The sequence below is a fragment of the Mirounga angustirostris genome, unplaced genomic scaffold (assembly GCF_029215605.1).
Source record: "Mirounga angustirostris isolate CCGP_5_RB_7025 unplaced genomic scaffold, mMirAng1.0.hap1 SCAF_3, whole genome shotgun sequence".
NCBI classification, from domain to species: domain Eukaryota; kingdom Metazoa; phylum Chordata; class Mammalia; order Carnivora; family Phocidae; genus Mirounga; species Mirounga angustirostris.
This window is the reverse complement of record NW_026991711.1, coordinates 140,534,674-140,551,636: the sequence shown is the minus strand read 5'-3', so window position 1 is coordinate 140,551,636 and position 16,963 is coordinate 140,534,674. Positions and strand designations below refer to the sequence as shown.

Here is a 16,963-nt window from a genome sequence, read left to right as displayed (position 1 = left end):
CCCATCATGAGGACTCCACCTTAATGACTTGTCTCCTAAAGGCCTCATATCCAAGTACCAACATATTGGGGATTAGGGTTCCAACATGAATTTTGGGGCAACACAAATATTCAATCCATAGCATACCTCCCTAACCTGGGGATTGACAATACTGCCTATCCCTCCTTTTTGGTGTTCCCCTACCTTGTCTTTATTAAGGACATTGATTCTCCCCTTCACTGTTCTCTCTGCTCCCCTCTGGATCCTTCCCTCCATTTCCTTCTCCCTCTGTTTCCATGAGATTTGTAACACTGAGAATCCTCAGGGATCTGTACATGCTTCCCAGGAGGTTAAAGTAGTGGTCAGTTCTGGTAAGTGTGTTGAAATGATGGGATAGATCACAACATTCTCCTCCCCAACCCACACAACGCACACCCCACAGGTGGGTGATTTAAAGGATGAGGTAATTTGATACTAGAAGTATTGATGAATGCACACCGATTATGCTCTCTCAGACAGGTCCCAGCTTGGAAGTTTGAAAAGGCTAAAAATCTTTGTAATAAGTCTTTTACAAATGACTTCCCTGTGTTTCCTTTGTCATATCTTGTGGACTGAACATCTGTGATTTCACCTGTCTAGCATCTAGTTTCCTTCTAGTAATCACACTCTGGTTTTCTTATGGAACTACCCACTTCTCATTCTTAGACTATAGGGTTCAGGGGGAGCTAACTGATGCCACCCCTGACCACAGAAGCCCCATTTGACTTAGGCCTGGCCAGTTGGAACATTGTATCCCTTTGTAACTGAACTAAGGAGTTTGCTCCTTGGTGAGTTACAAGTAAAGGACTACACCAAATGGAATTATCACACAAAGGGACCTTTATTTGCAGCAAATAAGGAGATCACAAGAAATAACTTCTAAAGCTGTGACTCCCCAAGCAGGGGTGAGTGGGTTCTTTTTATTTAGGGTTAGGGTAAATATTCAGAAAGGGGAGTTTTATCATCATATGTAGAGGTAATAATAAGGTCATGCATGCATATTTAGGAACCATGCCTATACATGCAGTGTATGTTATGTTAATGACGTTTGTACTCCTCCTTGGGTGGAGATTTTAACATAATTAGGTAGAGGTAACTGTCCAACACTCCAGGGCCCACCTGCAGAGGTCCATTTGTGCAGGTGTGTGTCAGTGGTTGAGTTCAAACTGGTCTAGACCAGCAGGAGCTCTTCCTGTTGTTTGCCTCTAAAAGATAAGGTTAACATTCTTGTGAAGAAGGGGGTTGTTGGGGGTCTTGCTGGTGGCACCTCTAAGCTATAGTAATTGGTTCAAGATTGGGCAAGTGACTTATCATTCATTGATTCATTTATTCACTCAACAAATATTTATTGAGCACCAGCCATGTGCCTGAAAATGTTTTAGGTGCAAGGGATACATCACAGGAAAAAAAAAAAAGATAAAAGACAACATTCATGGAGCTTACATACAAACTGAGGGAGGCAGACAATAAACTAAATAAATTATATAGGAATAGAAAATAGCAAGTGCAGAGACCCTTGTTAAAAAGCAAAATTCAGGGCGCCTGGGTGGCTCAGTTGGTTAAGCGACTGCCTTCGGCTCAGGTCATGATCCTGGGGTCCCTGGATCGAGTCCCGCATCGGGCTCCCTGCTCGGCAGGGAGTCTGCTTCTCCCTCTGACCCTCCCCCCTCTCATGTGCTTGCTCTCTCTCATTCTCTCTCTCAAATAAATAAATAAAATCTTTAAAAAAAAAAAAAAAAAAAAAAAAAAAAAAAAAAAAAAAAAAAAAAAAAGCAAAATTCAACTGAGTAAATTTTAAAGGTCGAATTGGCTTTATTAAGCAATTCGTGAATTAGGGAACATCCCACCTAGCAAGTAGAGGGGCCTCCTGTGAGGAGTTGTACAAAATGGAAGGCTTTTATAGAAAGAAGGGTAGGACAAGAAGTTATTTGCAAAAGGAAAGAAAGGATTGTTTTAGGCAAGGTCTTTTCCCTAGGGGGAAGAATTCAGGGAAAGGTGTCTTATTAGGTAGATTACCTCATCTTCCTTTAGGGTGGGTGGAAAGGGCCTAGGTGACAGATTACCTCAGTGGTGCCTACCAGAAAATTCCAGATTTTGGCTTAAGATTCCACTCCTGTAGAAGTTTTGAAACTGCAATTAAGTCTTGATTTGCTGTGGTGGGGCAAGTGACTCCATCTTGGGCCTGTGGCTTTCTTTTTAACATCCTGAAGCTGGGTGTTGTCGGAACTATTTGAGCTGGGAAGCTCATTTGGTAGAAGCAGAGTGAGTGAGGGGGTAGAGAACTAGAGTAAGATCAAAGATAATAAGAGATGTGATCATGTAGGACTTGTAGGACATTGTAAGAATTTTGGTTTTTCCTGTGATAGGAGAAACCATTGGATAGTTTTGTTTTGTTTTTTTTTAAAGATTTTATTTATTTATTTGACAGAGAGAGACACAGTGAGAGAGGGAACACAAACAGGGGGAGTGGGAGAGGGAGAAGCAGGCCTCCCGCTGAGCAGGGAGCCCGATGCGGGGCTCGATCCCAGGACCCTGGGATCATGACCTGAGCTGAAGGCAGACGCTTAACGACTGAGCCACCCAGGCACCCCACCATTGGATAGTTTTGAGGCTTCAATTTTTACAGGATTGCTCTGAACTCTATCAGGTAAAGCACCTATCTTTGCTCATTAAGGTCTGTTTCTGGGGTTTTATCTTGTTCTCTTTTTTGGGGAACACATTTCTCTGTTTCTTCATTTTCTTTTTCCTTTTTTTTTTTAAAAGATTTTATTTATTGAGTGTGTGTGAGAGAGAGAGCGAGCAAGCATGAGCAGTGGGGGAGGGGCAGAGGGAGAAGGAGAAGCAGACTCCCCACTGAGCAGAGAGCCCCATGTGGGACTCGATCCCAGACCCCGGGATCATGACCTAAGCTGAAGGCAGATGCTTAACCAACTGAGCCACCCAGGCCACCTGTTTCTTCATTTTCCTTAAGTCTCTGTCACCTCTCCCAGTCTTGAGGGAATAGTCTTGTATAGGAGATGAACTTTATCGTTCCCTGCCCTGGCTCTTGATCGTCTTTCAAGTTTTTGTGATTGTCCAAATGGGAGCCAAATGTTAGAGTCAGGGAAATGTGAAACCAGAATGTTAGGTTAGTTAGACATGGACACTGGATTTATCCCTGATGACAATAGGACTGGAGTAGAGAAGGAAACTGTGCTAGAAACAAGAGCCAGGTGTTAGTGATATAGTTTTTGAATATAGGTGAACTTTGGTGGGGTCTGGAGCTGATGGCCAAGAAAGACTGAGATGTCTTCAGTGCATCTTAAATTAACATAGGGAAGTGAGAAAACATCTTGGCTAGAGATAAAAATATATGGAGAAAATAAGATGACTTTTTGTTGGAGTTGATGCTAGGTAGTTGAAAGAAGATGAAAGGTAAACTTTTGAGTCAGCAGAGCTAGCTTCTAATACTTAGTAGCTATGAAAATAGTGATATATTCTTTAAAGAGTTAACTGAGATAATCTGCACGAGTGTATCTACAATGCAACACAGTGCCTACTTGGTATTTCCTAGATGGGAGGGATTTGGAAAGCCTCAGGTCCTCAAAGGACACAACAACCCAGTACAGTGTTGGTATTAATCTTAGACCAATGCAATTCAAATCCCACTCAGCGTGCATGGTAGGTAGAACTGAAATGACTGGGGCTAGAGGGACTCAGAACTGGTGAAGTTGAGGGTGAACTGTCATCTCCAGCCCTCAGAGCCAAGGACAGACTTTTGAATGAGTCTGAGATGAGTTGAGCATGAAATAAGAGCCAGGTGTTAGTGATGTCGTTTTTGAATATAGGTGAGGTTTGGTGGGGTCCGGGAGCAGATGGCCAAGAAAGAATTCTTGAGACGTCTTTGGTGCAAAATGGTGTTTTTTTGTTTTTAAAGATTTTATTGGGTGCCTGGGTGGCTCAGATGGTTAAGCGTCTGCCTTCAGCTCAGGTCATGATCTCAGGGTCCTGGGATCGAGTCCCGCATCGGGCTTCCTGCTCCTTGGGAGCCTGCTTCCCCCTCTGCCTCTCTCTCTCTCTGTCTCTCATGAATAAATAAATAAAATCTTAAAAAAAAAAAAGATTTTATTTATTTGACAGAGAGAGACAAAGTGAGAGAAGGAACACAGCAGGGGGAGTGGGAGAGGGAGAAGCAGGCTTCCTGCCGAGCAGGGAACCCGACTCGGGGCTCGATCCCAGGACCCTGGGACCATGACCTGAGCCGAAATCAGATGCTTAATGACTGAGCCACCCAGGTGCCCCCAAAATGGTGGTTTTATTAAAGCACGGGGACAGGGCCCGTGGGCAGAATGAGCTGCTGCTGCCACCCCTGCTCCTGGCTGCCCCAGGATTGTGGGGAGCAACTGATTATTATACTTTGGGTGGGGAGGAAGTAAAGATGGGGGAAGTACCAAAAGGATTTTCATATGCTAAAAGAAGGCTCCTAAAGCCTAAAGCCTTGCTATTATTGTCAAGCCAAGGTTGTTTTTCCCTCTAGCAAAGCATTAACATTAAGACAGTTGGGAGCTTCTTGGAGGAACATTATATTGTTTTTTTTTTTTTAAGATTTTTATTTATTTATTTATGAGAGACAGAGAGAGAGGGAGGCAGAGGGAGAAGCAGGCTCCCAAGGAGCAGAGAGCCCGATGCGGGACTCGATCCCAGGACCCTGGGATCATGACCTGAGCCGAAGGCAGATGCTTAACCATCTGAGCCACCCAGGCGCCCAGGAACATTATATTCTGCCTGCTTCAGGTATTTGTCCATGGGCTGCAGGTTATAAGAACATTTAGTTTTAGGGCACCTGGGTGGCTCAGTGTTAAGCGTCTGCCTTCGGCTCAGGTCATAATCCCGGGTCCTGGGATCAAGCCCCGCATCGGACTCCATACTCCGCGGGAAGCCTTCTTCTCCCTCTCCCACTCCCCCTGCTTGTGTTCCTTCTCTCGCTGTGTCTCTTTCTGTCAAATAAGTAAAATCTTAAAAAAAAAAAAAAAAATTTACTTTTATCTACATTTCCTTCTGCCTTTGTTTCCCACTTCATTAGGAGGGAGCCAGGCAGATGAAGTAAGAGGAAGGAGATGAAGTCCTAGAAAGGGGATTGACTTAATTTTGGTGGACAGTTTCCCCAGCTCAGGATTACTTCCCTCCGACTGGGAGTACTTTATGTGACCACCTCGATGCGGCATTTCTTACTGTGGTATCTTGGTAGCTCTCCGTAGCCAGCCCTCAGTTTTATATTAATTTCTCAACTTCAGTTTTCTACCACCAGCACCACTACTGTTACCATCACCCTAATTTTGATTTACTTTTATTAATTTTAACATCATGTACCAACCTGGCTTCTTTGTGGATGAGAAATATCAGTGTACATACTGAATGAAAATAGTATGAAGTTTAAGACTGTGAAGAAAAATTTGGGTGGGAGTTGCTGTCAGTACAGTTGGTCTCAGCTATTGTTTGGAAGAAAGTAATCCGATTGAAAAAATGAGATTAACATCCAAATTGACTGACAGACCTTTAATTCTCTCAGGGCTAAGATTTTTTATTTACATTACTACGTGAATGTTTCACTTGTTTGTAAATTAAGAACTTCCTATATATCTGTGTAGGAAGAGTCAAGATAACATGGCCCACGAAAAGAGGGAGGTTCCTGATTGGCTTAGTCAGTAGAACATGCAACTCCTGAACTCGTTGGGGTGCTGCATTCGAGCCCCACACTGGATGTAGAGATTACTTAAATAAATAAATAAACACTAATTTAAAAAAATTTAAAGGGAAATACTCATCAGTAGCAATATGGGACCTTAAATGAGGAAAGCACATAGTTAAAAATAAGACAATAGGTCCAAAATGGATTCATTTAGGCTAAATCCTACATCACTAATCCAAGACTTAATCACAGTTTCACTCATTCAGAAGTGGACTCCTAAACCAGTCAGTCAGGAATCACCAGATCAGCACTATTTATAGGTCCTATGCCTGAGAGGCCCCAGCCATCCACTAAAGGAAAGTAATCTTGTGATAACCAACCGGCTCTTTTGCCCAGCATAACTTCCTCCTGTCTGCTCCCTCCTGTCTATAGAAGTCTTTGATTTTGTACAGCTCCTTGAAATGCTGTTCTGTCTGCTAGATCGGATGCTGCCCGATTTGAATCTATTTTGCTCAAATAAACTCAAAATTTTTAATATGCCTGTATATCTTTTAACACATGTTAATGTGTATAGTGATGAGAGACTTCTGACGGAGAGAGCACACCTTTGAGGCCGTCCACACACAGACACCTGGTTGCCCCACACTTTGCTCCTTCATGGCCTTCTGAGCTCACATGGACAACAAATCCCACAGCTTTGCATTATCTTAGCTATCCCAAGGGAGAGCCGTGCCTTAAGAAATTTTCTTGTGGGGCACCTGGGTGGCTCAGTTGTTGGGCATCTGCCTTAGGCTCAGGTCATGATCCCAGGGTCCTGGGATCGAGCCCCGTGTTGGGGCTTGATTTTTTATTTTTAAGTAATCTCCACATTCTCAGCCTGCTTCTCCCTCTCCCACTCCCCCTGCTCGTGTTCCCTCTCTCTCTCTCTGTCAAGTAAATAAATAAAATCTTTAAAAAAAAAAAAGAAAGAAAGAAAGAAAGAAAATTTCTTGTGACTGTAATACCTTAACCCAAAGCAAACATTTTCAAAGAGTGGGAATGGAGTCACTGAGACAAGTGAGTGGACAAGTTTGATTTTGGACAGAGGCTCTTTTCATAAGTCACACCATCATAGCTACTTCCTATTCTGCTACCTATCTTTGGCCCTGCCTACAATCTTATCACTATATGGCTGTGAACAGGCAGAAGGTAGAGAAGATTAAATTACCCTGAGTTATGCAGTCTCCTTTCTTATAGAAGGAAGGACAAATGCTTTCACGTTGCTGCGAATATAGTAATGCTCGAGACATATTTGATGTAGGAAATTTAAATAACTCTCTGTGAAGACTGGAAGAGACACTTAAGACTGCCAGTCTTTTCACTAATCCCCCAACCTCTTTTCATTCTATTTACTTAGATCCCCACATAGATTTTAAATACTTGTGCTTTATGTGCTGATTTTCATTTCCCTGTGTTTCCCTTCCTTCTGGTTCATCTGATCCTTTTACTGTCATTGCCTTAGTTAATATCCTGGGATCTAGTGTCATGTGCTTCCCATCAAGAATGTTTTTATACTTCAGTTTTCCTAACAAGGAGCTTTGGGATTTCTTGATTTAGTTAAATATTTCCTGGAAACAATATGAAGGGGATTCTGCTAATCCTACACACTATATAAAATTATGCACAATCTTAGAGGACAAGTAATTTGTAAGTTAAACAAGGATGTAGATTTGATAGGCTTACATGTAATTCAGGTGTCCCCTCTCTGCTTTGCTACATGGAGTAGCTAAACCATCTCAGGTTCTCTTTCACCCTAGAGCTCTGCTCAAAGTTTCTCTCTCAAAGGAATCCTGGTATGGGCTGCTAAGAAGTTACTTCTCCTGCCTCCGTATCATTAAATATATAAACCATGTACTAAGAAAAGTACTTTTATTTACAATTATTCACCTAAGCAAACAAAATATGCTGGTTACCATGGCAGCATATCTTATACACATTCCTTAGCCTCCAGAAGTGTACATAAAAATTAGAAAATAGAGGGGCACCTGGGTGATTGAGGGCCCAACTTTTGGTTTCAGCTCAGGTCCTGATCTCAGGGTGGTGAGATCAAGCCCCGTGTCGGGCTCCAAGCTCAGCGTGAAGTCTGCTTGAGAGGCTCTCTCCTTCTCCCTCTGCCTCTCCCACTTGTGCTCTCTCTCTCAAATAAATAAATGAATCTTTAAAAAAAATCAGAAAATAGAATAAAAAGAAGTAGGTGTAAGAAGAGGCAGATTATTATAAGGCTTGAAGGGTGGGCATCATTCTCTTTATTCCCTTAATAGACATTTTTCTCTGGCATTTTATTTATTTTCACTGTGGTAAAATATATATAACATAAAATATATCATTTTAGCCAATTTTTTTTTTAAAGATTTTATTTATTTATTTGAGAGTGAGAGAGAGAAAGAGCACAAGAGGGGGGAGCGGGAGAGGGAGAAGCAGACTCCCTGCTGAGCAGGGAGCCCGATGCGGGACTCGATCCCGGGACTCCAGGATCATGACCTGAGCCGAAGGCAGTCGCTTAACCAACTGAGCCACCCAGGCGCCCTCATTTTAGCCAATTTTAAGTGTACAATTCAGTGACATTACATTCACAATGTTGTGTAACGATCACTGCTGTTTACAAAATTTGTCTATTACTGCAACCAGACACTCTGTACCCACTAAGTCAAAACTTCCCATTCTCCCTTCCTCCCATCCCTGGTAACCTCAAATTTACTTTCTGTCTCTATGAACTTGTCTGTCATTTTTAAGGTTGTTTTTTTTGTTTTTTTTTGTTTTTTTAAGATTTTATTTATTTATATGAGAGAGAGAGGAATAGCAGGGGAAGGTGCAGAGGGAGAAGCAGACTCCCAGCTGAGCAGGGAGCCCTATCTGGGGCTTGATCCCAGGACCCCGGGATCACGACCTGAGCTGAAAACAGATGCTTTTTTTTTTTTTTTTTTGACAGAGAGAGACACAGTGAGAGAGGGAACACAAGCAGGGGGAGTGGGAGAGGGAGAAGCATGCTTCCCACAGATCAGGGAGCCCAACGAGGGGTTCAATCCCAGGACCCTGGGACCATGACCTGAGCCAAAGGCAGATGCTTAACAACTGAGCCACCCAGGCGCCCCGGGAAAGCAGATGCTTAACAAACTGAGCCACTCAGGCACTCCTTATCTGTCATTTTTAAAAGGTGAACTTTGGTGGCTATGTGGATAGGAAATGGCTTAAGGAATGCAGAGAAACAAGACTTAACTCTTTTCTTTCTGGTAACTCGAAGGGATTAACTTGGAAAACCATTATAGTGTCCTTCTCTTTTGCTTTTCTCAAAATGCAGTATTTGCTCTCATTAGCAGAAGTGTTGATCTAGGGGGCCGAACTGGGAAATTAGGATTTGAGATGGAAAGGACACAAAAAGAAAAATCTACATGATATTCAGCTTTGGAAAGCAAAATAATATTATGCATGTCAATAGGCTTGCAGGCTGAATTTTTATCTTGAGAGGATATTTTCTAAATCCTTTTATTATTCACTGGTTGAAGCAGGAGGGACCAGCTCATAAAATTCTGTGGTATAAAGAGAGGATACTCATCTGTTTATATTAATAAAACCACAAGTCTTGCTGCTCAATAGCAGAAAGGGGGAGTACTTAGGTTAAGGTTGCCTGCAAGTAACAAAAATACTCCAGGTAAGAGTAAACAAGGTAGAAGTTTGTTTCTCCATCATATTCCAGAAGTCTTTTTTTTAGTTCACAAGGTTGTACAAATCTGGCATGGCATTCAATAAGACTTGGAGACTTAGACTCCTTCAGTCTTCCTATCTACTATATTTCACACTAGAAATTTAATCTACATTGCAGCCAGTAAGCAGAATGAAACAGGGAATGAAGGGTACATCACCTTCCTTTAAGGACGTTTGCTGCAAACTGCATATACAATGTGTGTTCTTATCCCATTGGACAAAACTTTGTCACATGGCCATAACTGACTGCAAGGGAGCCCGGAAATAGGAGCTGTCATTATGGGAGAAGGGACGTACAGTTATTGGGGAATAACTAGCACTTTCTGCAACAAAAGAGAGGTAATCTGAAGAATGAGACTTCCAAGGTAGAGGGCAGTACTGAGTGGAAGGCCATGAGCAGGGCTCTGGGCAGCCCAAAGGCAACCCTGTAGGAGGGAATTGAGTGTCAGGAATAGGTTAGTTCTGAATATGTCAAGAGGCTGGGGAGTGGGTTTTGTTAGCTGAGAAAGTAGCAAATGTTCTTTATCTTATCATTTTGGCTACGACTAGTCCTGTTCTGTCTTTACTACAAATTGTGTGTGAAAAGACTGCTTAAGAAAATGAGTCCCAGGAGGGAAGGGAGCCTGATGGGTATCTCTCTTCATCAGCTGGGCCTAAAGAGCCTGAAGGTAGGGTTAAGGCTAGTAGGAAAGACCTTAACCAGAACCTCGAAGCCTGGGCCTGGACCTCTGGCCTGCTGCGGGAGCTGGCTCTGGTGAGCAACAGCAAGTGAAGGTGTATACTTTGGGATGCACACAGCTCGGATACCTTCAGTTTGAGAGGGGACTGCTTTGCTCTGGCATTTACTTTATGCCACATGGGCACAGAGGCCACATATACAGTGATTTACAGCAAGGATTTGGGAGCCAGACTGTGTAGTTTTGAACCCCAGCACTCCCCCTTGCTATCTGTAACTTCCCTACATGAAAGGAGGTACTAAATACAAACACCTTCCTCGTACTATATGATTACAGGATGTAAACAAGACCAAAGATATATTATCATTGTAAAGTTCCATATGGTTGGTCCTGCCAAATTGAGATTATTTACCTGTATCTATAAACAACATCATTTGAGATTCTACTTTGTTCTACAGCTCTGTTAGTGTCTCTCCTATTATGTCAGAGTTCTTACAAGTGGTACTATTTGGGTTTTTTACAAGGTTTTTGTAAGTTTCTTGTAAGGATTAATTTAATTAAAATATGATATATGGGGGGGGGGGAGCGCCTGGATGGCTCAGTCGTTAAGCGTCTGCCTTCAGCTCAGGTCATGATCCCAGGGTCCTGGGATCGAGCCCTGCATCAGGCTCCCTGCTCTGCAGGAAGCCTACATTTCCCTCTCCCACTCCCCCTGCTTGTGTTCCCTCTCTCGCTGTGTCTCTCTGTGCCAAATAAATAAATAAAATCTTAAAAAAAAACCAAAACATGATATATAGAAAAACTCAAAATAAAGTTAGCTATTGTGTATTAATATTATTATGTCTCAGAACAAAATGGAGAAAAATGGCTGAAAAAAATGGAAGTTTTTAATTTATTTTTTAAGATTTTATTTATTTATTTGTCAGAGAGAGAGAGAGAGCAGGGGGAGTGGCAGAGGGAGAGGGAGAAGCAGGCTCCCCGCTGAGCAGAGAGCCTGATGCAGGACTCCATCCCAGGACCCTGAGATCATGACCCAAGCCCAAGGCAGAGGCTTAACCAACTGAGCCTCCAGGCATCCCCAAAATGGAATTTTTTAAAAAAGGAGTTTACTTAGGCTCCGGATATAGGTATTTATTGATTTTCATCATATTGATGTAGGGTGATGTAGATGGTGATAACCTATAATCCTTGCAAAAGTTAGTGGATGAATAAATATGCTTTCAGTTGCATCATCAATTCATGCAACAGAAATTACCTTAAATCCATAAGATATGATAAACACAAGTGGGGTGAAGACTGCATTAATGAATTATTCTTACAGTTGAGCAACATAAAATCAATGTTATTCTGCTGTTTATATCACAGATGTGTGCTTTCAGTTGGTCCCTTGTAGCAATTATGACAATCCAAAACTGCAAGTAGAAAACAAAGTGCAGGGGCACCTGGGTGGCTCAGTTGGTTAAGCATCTGCCTTCTGCTCAGGTCATGATCCCAGGGTCCTGGAATCGATTCCTGCATCGGCTCCCTGCTCTGTGGGGAGCCTGCTTCTCCCCCTCCCTCTGCCTGCCGCCCCACTCCGCTTGTTCTCTCTCTCTCTAATAAATTAATAAAAATCTTAAAAAAAAAGAAAAGAAAAAGTGCAATTCAGATTGTTCTCAGGAGTAGATGTAAGAGAACAAAGCAGGACCCCTAGTACAAAATTGGACATTATAGGAAATACACTATAAAGTTTATAGGGACAAAGTAAATACAACCCTGAATGTCTTCTTTTTCCCCTCCTTTCCTTTTTACAAGATATAAGCAAACTCCATTTGGTAGGACTAACCATGTTGAACTTCTAATGATAATACATCTCTGGATTTGTTTATATCCTATAGCTTATTCACAGAGCATGCTGACCAGCATATTCTGTGTATTTACTTCAAGCTTACAATATCAATGGTGAATTCTGTTCCGTCCAAATACTACCATGGTTTTTTAAAGTTGTAGTTGTAGGGGTGCCTGGGTGGCTCAGTCGTTAAGCATCTGCCTTCGGCTCAGGTCATGATCCCAGGGTCCTGGGATCGAGCCCCACATCGGGCTCCCTGCTCGGCGGGAAGCCTGCTTCTCCCTCTCCCACTCCCCTGCTTGTGTTCCCTCTCTCACTGTGTCTCTCTCTGTCAAATAAATAAATAAAATCTTTAAAAAAAATAAATAAAGTTGTAGTTGTATTATTCTAAATACTATTAGATGTATTAGGAAAGCCAGATTATTTTCAGTCTATATCTCAGATTTCTTCAATTTTTATTATTTTAATTATCTGTATGTTGTAATTACATTTCGACTATACTTTTTTTTCAGTAGGTTAATTATGTCTTGGTGAAATGTCCCTTAAATCAGATGATATCATATGAACCATATAAAAAGAATAATTATAATATTCTAATATGCAGTGATTTAGATTTAAAGCAGTTTTAATAAGTTCTAGAAATAAAATTTATGTATCACTTCATTAATATTGTTTTAAATTTGGATTCCTCTTAAGCATTAACTACTTCTATTAGGAATAAGGCAATTTGAAAAGCAGAAACTTATTAAATAATAGAGCAATAAAAATGTGTTTTTTTTGTGGGGGGAGAGAAGGTTCAAAACACCTAAGCAGGGGCGCCTGGGTGGCTCAGTTGTTTAAGCGACTGCCTTCGGGGGCGCCTGGGGGGCTCAGTCATTAAGCATCTGCCTTCAGCTCGGGTCATGATCCTGGGGTCCTGGGATTGAGCCCTGCATTGGGCTTCCTCCTCGGCAGGAAGCCTGCTCTCCCTCTCCCACTCCCCCTGCTTGTGTTCCTGCTCTCGCTGTCTCTGTTTCTGTCAGATACATAAATAAATTCTTTATAACAACAACAAAAAAATAAGCGACTGCCTTCGGCTCAGGTCATGATTGTAGAGTCCTGGGATCGAGTCCCACGTCGGGCTCCCTGCTCAGCAAGGATTCTGCTTCTCCCTCTGACTCTCCCCCCTCTCATGCTCTCTCTCTATCATTCTCTCTCTCAATAAATTTTTAAAAAATCCAAAAACAACAAAACAAAAAGACATCTAGTAATGACCCAAACAGCTTAATAAATCATTTAGCATGAAGCACCTCAAAATGTGCTAACATGTTCAGAACACTTAATTCTGTGTATCTGAGGGGGAATTTCACATATTTTGATGCCCCGATTTGAAATGATTCTGAGTTTTTTCTCTTTTTGGCTAAAAAAATGACCTTGATTTCTCAATTTTGGAATTACACATTCCTTAGTCTAGACCTTATAATAAGTAATGTAGACAAACTGGTCACATATTGGTGTAACTGCTAAAGTTAAAACTGTCAGTAATCAAAGTTAAATCTCTAAGAAGTAGAAAACTGACTCCCCTTCAGTGAATACTGCTATTTACTGAAAGGTAGAATATTGTAACATGGTGTAGCTGATGGAGGTGGGTAAGCTCGCCTCCAGCTGGTTGGGTGCTCCTTGCTTCCCCAGTCTCCCTGGGTCTCCCAATCTGCCTTCAGGAAGCGCTTCGGGTAGGTTAATTCCAGGCCAGGCACTCATATCATTGTTCCCGGTAAACTAGCAGTATAAAACATTGTAAACCAAGACCTCAGATGGTCCATGAAGTCCTTTCAAGTGCTGCTTCCTATTTAAGTCTACCACAGGTCAAGCCAGCCCTACAGGCAGTCACTGGGGGTATATCCCCAGTTGTCTTAGCTTCTTCTCTTTTTGGAAGTAAGGAACAGAAATCTAATTAATTCAAATAAAAGGGGTGGGGACATGTGATAGCAAAGATCTCACAAAATCAAACATAGTCAGACGTCATGGGAAATAAGGCTGTAAACTGAAGCTATCAGGAACCAAGGAATCTATATTCTTCCTTTTTCTGTCTCACTGGGGCCAACTGGTGTCCCCTCTTCCTTTCTCTTAGCACATCTCTTCCACTTTCCTCTTTCATGTAGCTGACACATTAACGCACCTGTTCCCGAAATGGCAGGCAGTCTCCAAGTCTGACCTATCAGTATAGCTACCTTCAGGCTTTCCGTGTCTGTTCAAAATATTTGAAAGGGATAGCAGTGAGGGGAAAGAGACAGAATATGATCTGATTTGGGAAGCCAGTGGATGGACTAGTTTTACCTCAGATAGCTGTCTTTGAGCCACCAACCTTGGTTGTAGGACTCCTGGATGTTAAAGATCAGTCTTGGGGCGCCTGGGTGTCTCAGTCGTTAAGCGTCTGCCTTCGGCTCAGGTCATGATCCCAGGGTCCTGGGATCAAGCCCCGCATCGGGCTCCCTGCTCAGCTGGGAGTCTGCTTCTCCCTCTCCCTCTCCCCCTGCTTGTGTTCCCTCTTTCGCTGTGTCTCTCTCTGTCAAATAAATAAATTTAAAAAAATTAAAAAATATATATATATATATATATTAAAAAAAGATCAATCTTATCACAGCAAAAAAAATGGGAGATGAAATGCGAAGCCAACTGGAAGATCAATGACATTTGAGAATAGTAACAATTACTACATTTGCATCCTCCTTGATATTGTCTCTTAGTATGCTAGCTAGATTTTATGATATTCAGTTGGTTAGAGCTTAAACACTTTGTAGGAGCAATATTGACACAAGAGAGATGATCTCTATTTCTCTGCCAGGTGAGGATACAGCAATATTGCTGTCATCCGCAAACCAGGAAGAGGGCTCTCACCAGACACCAGATCTGCTGTACCTGGATCTTGGACTTCCTAGCCTCCAGAACCATAAGAAATGAATGTCTTTTGTTTAAGTCACCTACTCTGTAGTATTTGTTGTAGTAGCCCAAACTAAGATAGGCAAATAAGATCTAATAAAGTTATTTAAAGGTTTTTCTCTTGATACTTGATAATTTTAACAAACGTGCACTGGATTGACACGTTAACTGTGAGTGTGTTGCTTATGCTCTAGGGACTTCAGTTCTTCGGAGTTACTATAATTCACTTCATAATAATGAAGTTCCAGATATATTCAACACATCAAGAAAGCATTGCCTGATTGGATTGCAGAAAGGATTTTACACCTCAGGTATTTCAGTTCATTGTTTCTATGATGCTATTATTCACCTCTAACTTTCTTTATATTTATGAAATTTGATTATAATAAATCTTAGAATATTAGACCTGGAAGAAATATTAGAAATTATGGAGTCCAATTCCCTCATTAATTAATACCATATTTTATCCTTCTAATTATTGGTATACCATATTGAGGTAGCAAAAAGGAATAAGAAAAATCTGGAACTACATCAGATGAAGTGCTTTTTGGAAAGGAAACAAAACTCAAATGAGGCCTTATCTTTATCAATAAAGCTTTACTCATTTACCCCATAATTATTACCTGATAGATTTTTTTTTAAAAGATTTTATTTATTTATTCGACAGAGAGAGAGAGAACACAAGAAGGCAGAGTGGCAGGCAGAGGGAGAGGGAGAAGCAGGCTCTCCACTGAGCAGGGAGCCCGATGTGGGACTCGATCCCAGGACCCTGGGATCATGACCTGAGCTGAAGGCAGACGCTTAATGACTGAGCCACCCAGGCACCCCGACCTGATAGATTTTTAAAATTTGGAATAATCATAGTATTCACAGATATGAAATAAGGTGGCCATGTTTATGGTTTCTGTTACAGAAAAGAAAACCAAATTTTAGGTGATTCTCCTACATTCGTAATTAGTTGAGTCTCAAATATACACAGACGTTATATGAATCACTGATGTTGAGATTTTTCTATGTAGACAAATTTGAAAAACTTACTTTAGTCTTACAATAAGTTTTGAACAGTATGCTGTTTGATAAAGGAAAGCTTATTTCTATACTATTAATATTTGTAGTGCCCTGATGGACAAGGCACCATCTCAGCTGTAAGAAGTATGTGTTCTGAATTCCTCAAGCTAAAGTCGTCAGGCTCAAACATTTCAGTTTTGTTCGTGTTTTAGTGACCACACACCTTTGAGAACTGAAAGGAGTCTTTCAGCATAGCCATGGAAAGGACAGACAGCAGGCTATTTTTAGTTGCCAAGGACATCACATTCTAGCCAATACATTTTTTTACATGATAGTGTCAGCCAAGTCGAGGGTGTCATTAAAGTATCCCTTAAAGTGTGGAGCAAAGATTGTTTCTAAAAAGTGTTCATAAAGTCAAACTCCTAAGTAGTTAAAAAAAATTAAAAAGATATCTAAAATTTAAAAAAAATCTTGCTTATTCCTTTGAGAACTTTGCTTCGCTAGATTTAAATAAGTCTCAGGTAAGAACAGTACAGTCATTTCCCCCATCCCTGGCTCTCTGTCAATTTCGACACTAGATTTTGTGCTATTTCCTGCGCTGTGATCTTGACTTTCTAGGCAATAAAGATAACAAGGTAGGAACAGTGTGGCTCCTCCTTTCCACCTATATTTAAAAGATATGAGGTAGCTGGAAACTTACACATAAAGAGCCCACTAGTGGGGCGCCTGGGTAGCTCAGTCAATTAAGTCTGTCTTCAGCTCAGGTCATGATCCTGGAGTCCCAGGATCAGACCCCACATCAGGCTCCCCACTCAGTGGGGAGTCTGCTTCTCCCTCTTCCTCTGTCCCTCCCCCTGCTCCTCTCTCTTGCTCGTTTTCTCTCTCAAATAAATGAATAAAATCTTAAAAAAAAAAAAAAGAGCCCTCTAATTGCCAAAAGTGTGTGCAAATTGTTTCAATGAATCCTTTTATTGGCCATAGGTAGGTCAATTATCTCCCTTTTAGACAGTAGGACACTATAGGTCAGAGATGCTAAGTAATTTGCCTAAGGTCATATGGTGAATAGAAGTGACAGGGAGAGAACACTGTCTGAGCAGAAACAGA

The 16,963-nt window shown here is 41.5% G+C and overlaps 1 long non-coding RNA gene across 2 annotated transcripts in view; it reads left to right on the top strand.

Moving 5' to 3' along the window:
• Nucleotides 1-16,963, top strand: part of LOC123841360 (uncharacterized) — a 58,503-nt gene that overhangs the window by 7,180 nt on the left and 34,360 nt on the right. For both annotated transcript variants that reach the window (XR_010410223.1, XR_010410224.1), the window contains exon 3: nt 15,046-15,162. This is a non-coding gene — a long non-coding RNA (uncharacterized LOC123841360). The remainder of the gene's footprint in view (nt 1-15,045; nt 15,163-16,963) is intronic.